General features: G+C 32.6%; 1 protein-coding gene across 1 annotated transcript in view; it reads right to left on the minus strand.

Annotated features, from left to right (window-relative positions):
* LOC119635199 (pheromone-binding protein-related protein 6-like) overlaps window positions 1–8,109 on the minus strand; it is a 142,680-nt gene that overhangs the window by 28,238 nt on the left and 106,333 nt on the right. Inside the window, exon 6 of the transcript XR_005247035.1 lies at window positions 4,964–5,060. The gene's annotated coding sequence lies outside the window, so the exon portion shown is untranslated. The remainder of the gene's footprint in view (window positions 1–4,963; window positions 5,061–8,109) is intronic.

An 8,109-nucleotide genomic window follows, 5' to 3' on the forward strand; every position in this document is an offset into this window, starting at 1 on the left:
CGAATATTGCTGACTTACTTTCTAGGTTAAGTATAATGTCATCAATCGTAAAAGTGATATTGGGACTTTAAGCAGATGGATCGATAAGAAGTTACACCTTAATCTGACTTTGCAAAACTCTTCTAGACATTGATAATGCGGTGTAAGATTTTCTAAATCTTATGGACCAAACTGCTTTTATATCGACACCCAGAAATTTTCATGAGTTAACCTTGAAATAAGGCATACGATCAGACATAAGAGGAGATTAAGAAGACAATGGCAAAAGGAATTTGAGTAGAGTTAAGAAGAACCTGCGACTACGTCTTGCTGAGATGAGAAGTGAACAAATTAATTCAACAAATTTTTCAATCAACATCAGTTCACACATTTTCAATGAACATTACTTATGGTGAGCTACTAAACATCATAAACGACCTGGCAACCGAATTGTTCCTTTAAGAGACATGTCCGGAAGTTGATGCAGAAATGAATATAATGAGGGCTAAAAATTTCGCTCGGTATTTAACTTTTCAGGTTAGTAACATGTGTGGAGCTTGAAACGCAGAGAAAGTATTGAAAATTCTAGACAGCCCATGTACCATGGATTGGCCTATTAGACATATATCGGATACTGAAACCAAAGTAGAAGTGAGCAAACGAAGCGTTAAGAAATCCCCTGGTTATGATTGCAAAAGGTCTCTCATCCTCTTAATATTAATTTTTATTGGTATTGTAACGTAAAAAGCCCTTTTGTGATTTTTACGTTTTGAGATTAACTCGTTTTGAGATTAAGTTCCTGCAATTGCGACTCTTAGGAGATCTTTTTATTGTCATAAAAAGTCAAATCACCAATTGTGGGTTTTTCGTAACATTACGTTAAGATTGTGTCACTTTTCAAGCAATGGGAAATGCGTAGAAATATTAATGATGGCCAAGTCTAATAAGATAGAAAGTGCTTTTAGACCAAATAGTTTACTGGTTCCCTTTACTAACATATATCTATGCCGACTACACCCCGTTCTAGAGCAGAAACAAACTATTCCTGATCATCAGTTCGAAATCAGGAATAAACACGATACCATTGAGCAATGTCATTGTGTTGCTTTGTACATCAGAGAAGCCTTTGGAAGTAAAAATTATTGCGATGGTGTATTCCTTGCTGGGCGAAAAGTTTTCGATAAAGTCTGGCGCGATGGGCTATTTCTCACACCTCATGAAATTTTCTGCCAAAAGCTATGTATTTGCTCCTGAAAGCCTATTGGGAAAGCGTGCATTTCTGTGCTAAAATTGAAAATGGGAGAGTACCAATATATATATAAACTTGAAGGTGGAGTTACCCAGAAAAGTATTCCAAGGCCAATACTTTCTGCAATTTTCACTTCAGCCTTACCGATCACAATCAATATTTGGACTGTGACATACGCCAGTAACGTAGCAATCATGTTCTCATCTAGTGATCCCATAAAACTTTCCTACAAACTACAAATTCACCTAAACAGCAGTTCGCTTTAGCTGGAGCAATGGATTACCAATATTAATGCCTAAGATCCTACGCATTTCACGTTTACGTTAAACAAGAGTTCTTGCAAAGGGTTCTTGCAAAGGGTTGTTTTCTTTTCTGCACAACTTGCAGCAATATTTTCTGCTGCTTGTTTCAAGGAGCCAATGCTCTATGCAAATTGTTTACTTCCATTCCTCGGTTATTGCGTTATTTCCTTAATCGGTTACGGCAATATCTCTCAAACTTAAATATACAGTAAGTTAAGTTAAACATTAAGTTAAGATAAACTTAAATACTTTAATTAGAAATTGCGTTAACAAAAAAAAAAAAAAAAAAAAATTAAAGAAAAGAAGGAGAAAATATCTTCAGCTTTCGTAACAATTTAGCTGAGTTAACAACCAGGACACGTTTAGATTTTATTCATATTAATACGTTACGTATATAATTCGTATATTCATTCATTTAGTTAGCGTTAGTTAACGCCCTTCTTTCGATGCGCACAAATACAAATACCACCCGATTCCCTTTAACTGCTTTTTGTAAGTAAGCGCGTAGGACTGAGATGCTCTATGCTCTATGCCCAGACATAACCAGTTGTTAGAGTTTGCTTTGCTTCACTTTGCTTTATTCATTCCGTTAATTGCAAATTCAAAACACATTCGCGTTAACATATGCTAGATATTATTTTGCTTTCATTTTCGCCATTTATAAATTTATTCTTGTTGTTGTTATTGTTGTCATCACTCTGTGTGTGTTATTTCGCTGTATATTAAAAAGTATGTTTTCCTTATTATTGTTGTTCTTCTACGTTTTTCGTTTTCTTTTTTTTTTGTTTTTGTTTTTTCTCCTATTCAGCAGATTGAAAGTTTCATTTTTTTTAAATTTATTTTTTTTTTTTTTTTTTTTTTTTGATTCTTTTTTTTTTTTTTTGTTATATTCTTTAGATTTGAGTTTTGTTTTTCACAAACATGTGACATATTCTCGTTTGTATGTTTTATGAGTTTGGTGGTACTTTGTTTTGCGCGCGGACATGGACTCTAACAATAGAAACGTGTAGTATTCCGTTCGTCTTTCCCCCCTTAGTCCATCTCATATAGCAAGTTTTACAACTTACACACATGTTTACCCCAACATAATGTGCCGTTTCATCGTTTAATTAATCTTAAAGAGACTATCATTATTGGTCTTACAGACATTAATCTTTGTTAAAAGTGTCCTACAGGTCCAACGTTAGCAATAAATTTATTGTAGAAAAAAAAAAAGAAATGCAAAAAATAAAAACCTTTACTAACTTGGTGAAAAGTAGTCTAAAATATATTAAACCTAACGCTAACTTTCTAAGCAATACATGTTAGATAGTCTACAAAGTATAGAGTCATGGTAGCAGTCTTACTTAGCATCAAAGGTCTCTGATACTATAATAATTGATGGAATGAAACAATTTTATTTGAATTACGTTCTTTTAATGGTTCAATAGTTCCCTAGGTTTAATAGTTCCCTAGGTAACAATATGAAATTCCCATGGAAAATATAATGGAGTAACGACGAATACTTTTTCTCCTTCTCTTTTTTTTTTTTGCTCTTAATACATTTATTTTAATGTGAGAAAATTTTAACCTAACATCTCTCTCTCTCTCTCTTTTGCATTCAGAATCCTTAATATTTGCCTGATTATCACTCCCATTGTTATTGTAATTATTACATTATTGCACAGACTTTGCCTGTACGTCCCAGGTAGCATTAAAATCCATAAACTATCTGAAAACCCATTGAAAGCAAAGTGAAAGCTTCTTTCACATATTTTCGGAGAGAAAAATATTTTAAAAAAAAAACATGTGCTCTTTTATATGGATGTCTATATCATACAGACGCTACCGAAATACATCAATGTTTCGCTTAAATAAGCTCTCTGCGGCTTAACGGAACAAAACAAACAACAACATTATAGTCGGACAAGGCCGACCATTCAATATCCTGCACCAATTCACCTAACGCAATTATTCTTCCGTCACATCTGTCATAGACGTTCATACATTGGAGTATTCCTAAAACATCGCATCGGGTTATCCAAATTAGCAAATTTTCATTTTTCTGTTTTCGTTATCCAAAACCAGAATTACACTTTTTATCCATGCGAGGGCTTGTTTTTCATGATAATCGTGATATATGTTAGGGTCTAAAAAATAGACCTATGTAATCCGAGCTCTGTGCTGGTAATTCTTTTGATTAATTTGCTAGCATGAATCAATTTTCAATATAAAATAATAAAAATTAAAACTTTTTCTAAAGGACTTACTATTCATGAAAAATCTTGTATGGAGTGTGGTTTAGAAAATAAAATACGCCTAATCGGTTCAAATTCGGTCCGCCTAATTTTTATGTCAAATTACTATCACGAATAAATTTTCCTTATAAAACATTAATAATTGGGCCTTTTTGACATACAAGGGTTCACATTTCCTGAGAATTATTTTATGTGATATCCAAATAATTGACTTACGTGACCCATATCCCGTAAAGTTGATTTCTTTATCAATTTACTATTACGAACTAATTTTTGCCGTCATATGGAAAACGGTCGACAAAATGGACCGATCCAAACTATTGTCAATAGCGGTCGTCCTCGAATCAAAGCACCTCAGTGTACCGATTTTCATTAGAATTGTATCAAAAGTCGGAACTTGTGGATTAAACTTGTACGACATACAACCATGTAACCCATACAATGCACTTAAAAGATATGCCTTCATGTGGGGAAATAAGATATAATTTTTGTATTCTATAATAAAAACAGGAATTGCGTTAGACAATGTGGTGAAGGGTACTTTACGATCGACCTTGCCCGACACTAATCTTCTTAGTTGTTCTTCCTCTTATTTGCGACAATTCGCACACATCCCTTCTAATAAACTGAAAATATTTTACGCAGGAATCTTGAACATATGTCAGTTGTTTAAATGTTTTTCGCTATGGCCCGTGCGTGCTCCTTATGTTAGCTAATTGGTAAAAAACATTTTTCAAACTACAAATGAAATTTGTGAAGATTTAATAAAGCCTCCACAATTCTTCAGCTGCATGTGCCAAAATACTTAACATAACTTAAAAACGTTTTTGTAGAAAGTTTCAAAAAAAAAAAAGCGTTGCTACAAAACTATCCATCCAGCTTAGGACTGCAATAATAACTTATCCCTTTTCGTTAAAAGTTCTCAAAATTGATGGCATAATTGATACATAATATGATATTTGATTTTGTCAGTTTGTTTTAATTTGTCATTAAGTAACACATTTGTCTGATCCTTAAATTGGGATAATAAAATTAAACTAAACATTTATTGCTCTGATCTGAATTAAAGATCGGATCCATAGTTGAATTAAATTTCTATTTCCATTTATGTGGATTTGAGACTTCAAAGCGCAGACATAGGTTATGTATAAGGACAGACAGACGTATATAAATCGTATATAAGGATGTAAACATACCATGTTTCATGGTCGATTCTAGATGATTATGGTTATCTCTGTAGTTCATCAATAGAACGATTGCTAGCAGGGTTCAATCATTGCTCGTGCATTGCTCCTGGAAAAAAGGAAAAACATGAATTAGTTATTGAAGTGAAGTTGTAGCCCACTGTACCTAGCCCACATTTTAGCAAAGACACTTAAACCTGTAGTCTAAAAATGGTTATAACACGATTTTAACATTGCATTCTTTCAGTATTCGTAACGTACTTTTGCATAAGATTTACTAGCAATAATTTTTGGCATTTTTGGTTTTGCGTTCCCAATTAGCGACTTAGTATGTTAGTATATGTGCACGTTCGCTAAGATTACTTAATTTTAATACTTATTTTACTTTATTGTTATTCAATTTCGCAATAAATTGTAACTCAGCAAAGGCATTTTTTTTTTTAGCAAAGACACAAATCATAAAAATGTGGATTATCTTGGGGGACTAACTTCACTTCAATAATTAGTTAATAGCTAGAATGAGATAAAGAATATTCGTTTACAAACGTAAAATAAGTGCATATAAAATTTGTAATATAATCGGCCGTAAAGTTGAAGTCAATGTTAACTAATTGATAGTTATTTACATATATTTTCTGATTATTTTCTGATATTTTATCGGGTTTTTCCAATATTTGTAAGCAGCTAGGGCAGGCACTTTGAAGTGTTACATATGTCTTGAGTCACTTAATATACCCTGTAGCGCAAGTGTTGTAGGGTATAAGTGTGCATTTCTTCCACAATTTCTACTCTCAAGAAGAAGAGAAAGTCTTCGAAATTTAAATCCCTTATTTTTCTTTCTTTCAAAAGCATCTTAAGTGAGTGAGTGAGCAGTAGTACAGTAGTCAAGTCAGTCTTACACGTTCTCATCCTTAATCTTAAATACAATACAAGCAAATTTTTAGTGCGCAAAATTATTAAATAAAAATTTAAAAGAAGAATTGTTGACATTAATGTCATGGTAAATACAAAGAAAATATTTAGACATTTAATAAATATAATCCTTGTCGGAAAAGGAAGTTCAAAGTAGAATAAGGAAAAATGAAAAGAAACCCGCATACATACCCCTTGACGATATATATATATATATATATATATATTGTCAAAGTCATGTTGGTATTCATTTATTTTCATATTACTATAAACGTAAATGACACAGAAGCCCTTTCATCAGCTGCTCTAGAGCATACATTAATATCATTTATCATCGACAAGATGAAAGGCGCATCACATCACAACACATCACACCTCAAAGATAAAATTTCATATGCACTTAAATTATACAAATTTATATACATACAAGATATATATATATGTATATGAATATATATATAAAGATTATATATGTATAAAGAAATTTCTTGCTGACTATATATATATGTATATATATTGTTGTTGTTGTTTAGATTTGCAAAATATAGTTGTTGTTCGTACGTAAATGACAGCACAAGCATCAAGCATGTAGTTGATGACTTTTCGGATATCTTGATACAAACACATGTGAACATATGCGATATTTGTATGCGTATTATGCTTTTTAGTAAGTGTCATGCAATAAGCAAAGTATATAAACAGTAAAGCATATGCGTGTATGCGTGTGTGCGTGTGTGTGTTTGTGTGTGTGTGTGTATGTGTATATATGGCGTAAAAATTCAATACTTAAGAATTTGTTTTTCTTTTCAATTCTTTTCTCATTTTTAGTTTGATTTTTCCTTTTTTTCTTTTTTTGTTTGTTGCTATTTTTGTACATAGATTCCTTAAATAGAACATTAGTATATGTCTGCAAACAAACATTGGTTTCTTTCAAGGATTCATTAATGAAGAAAACCGAGTGAACATTTGGCTTCTGCTATGAATGAGATTTGATCATGAAAAGCAATAAAGGGAGGGAGCCTTGCCTAATATGAAACAAACATTAGGCTGTGTAGAAAGTTTTAAGCCTAATAAAATAAAAGAAACACAATTTTAGTTTTTCCCAAAACGATGTGATGTTTGTGTTATCAGTTTTTTGATGGTTTGTTCGCTTTGCGTTTTAGTTGAGTCAAACAATTGACAATATGCTGATTGATGCTTTTGATAATGACCATGAGGTCCTTTGTGCTCATTCGATCAGCTATTTTTAAACGTGCCAGCCACGATTGACAAATTAATAAAGCCCGGCCATTAGATGATCTATCATGTTATATCCGCCCAGACTAATAAACAACAAGTCTTCGATAATGCGACATATTCCAAAACGGGTATTAATGCTTGTTATATATTAAGGAAAAAGTGGTCTAAGAGCCATCATTAATTCATTCCATTACGCCGCTTCGCTCAATACAATTTTTCGTATAAGGCGTTACATGGAAGGTAGTAGATGCAGTTGTGCCATCTTAACCACTTGCAATAATGTTCGTGCTTGGGCCTTGAACCGACATCGGTGGTGCTAAGTATAATGTGTCATAAAAATTGCGAATTGTGGATTAAACACAAGGGTGCATAGATAGATCTCCAACGGACAGACGGACAGAGGAATGATCGAATAGACAGACAAGCTAAGATCGATTCAGAAAATGATTCTAGACCTATCAATATAGTAAAAGTAATTGGTTTATCTCAACTTCTCTTGAGCGTTATGGACATTCGCGTAAATCTCGTATACCTACCGGTGAGAAGATCTATTGAAATATGTTTCAAATATATATAGTTATCAGAATGGTAGTACGACCCTCTTAAATTAAATGACTTTTAGACTGAAAACGATAGGAATCGGAAGAGATTTTTAGGGAAATTTTCGATCACTCTCTTGTATCACTGCAATACAAGGTAGAATTTTGTAAATAGAAACGTCCAGAGAGCCAAGAAAAAGTCCAACGTCAAGGATTTCATTGTCTATCGATCACCGAATACTTGTACATGGTTTCTTGGCTTTTACTCCTTTATTCGTGTCTTCTTTCGAGATGTATGCACATAATTGATCATTTTTCAAACTCTTTGTTTCTTTTGCTTATATATAGGAGGTATACACTCTAAATGAATAGTGCGCTACACTGAAATTTGTACACAATATTAAAAATTTTTCTTTTCTTTTGCTTTCTATTTTTTTGCTTTTTTTTTTTTTTTTTTTTTTTTTTTTT

The sequence above is a fragment of the Glossina fuscipes genome, unplaced genomic scaffold (assembly GCF_014805625.2).
Source record: "Glossina fuscipes isolate IAEA_lab_2018 unplaced genomic scaffold, Yale_Gfus_2 3, whole genome shotgun sequence".
Lineage (NCBI taxonomy): Eukaryota > Metazoa > Arthropoda > Insecta > Diptera > Glossinidae > Glossina > Glossina fuscipes.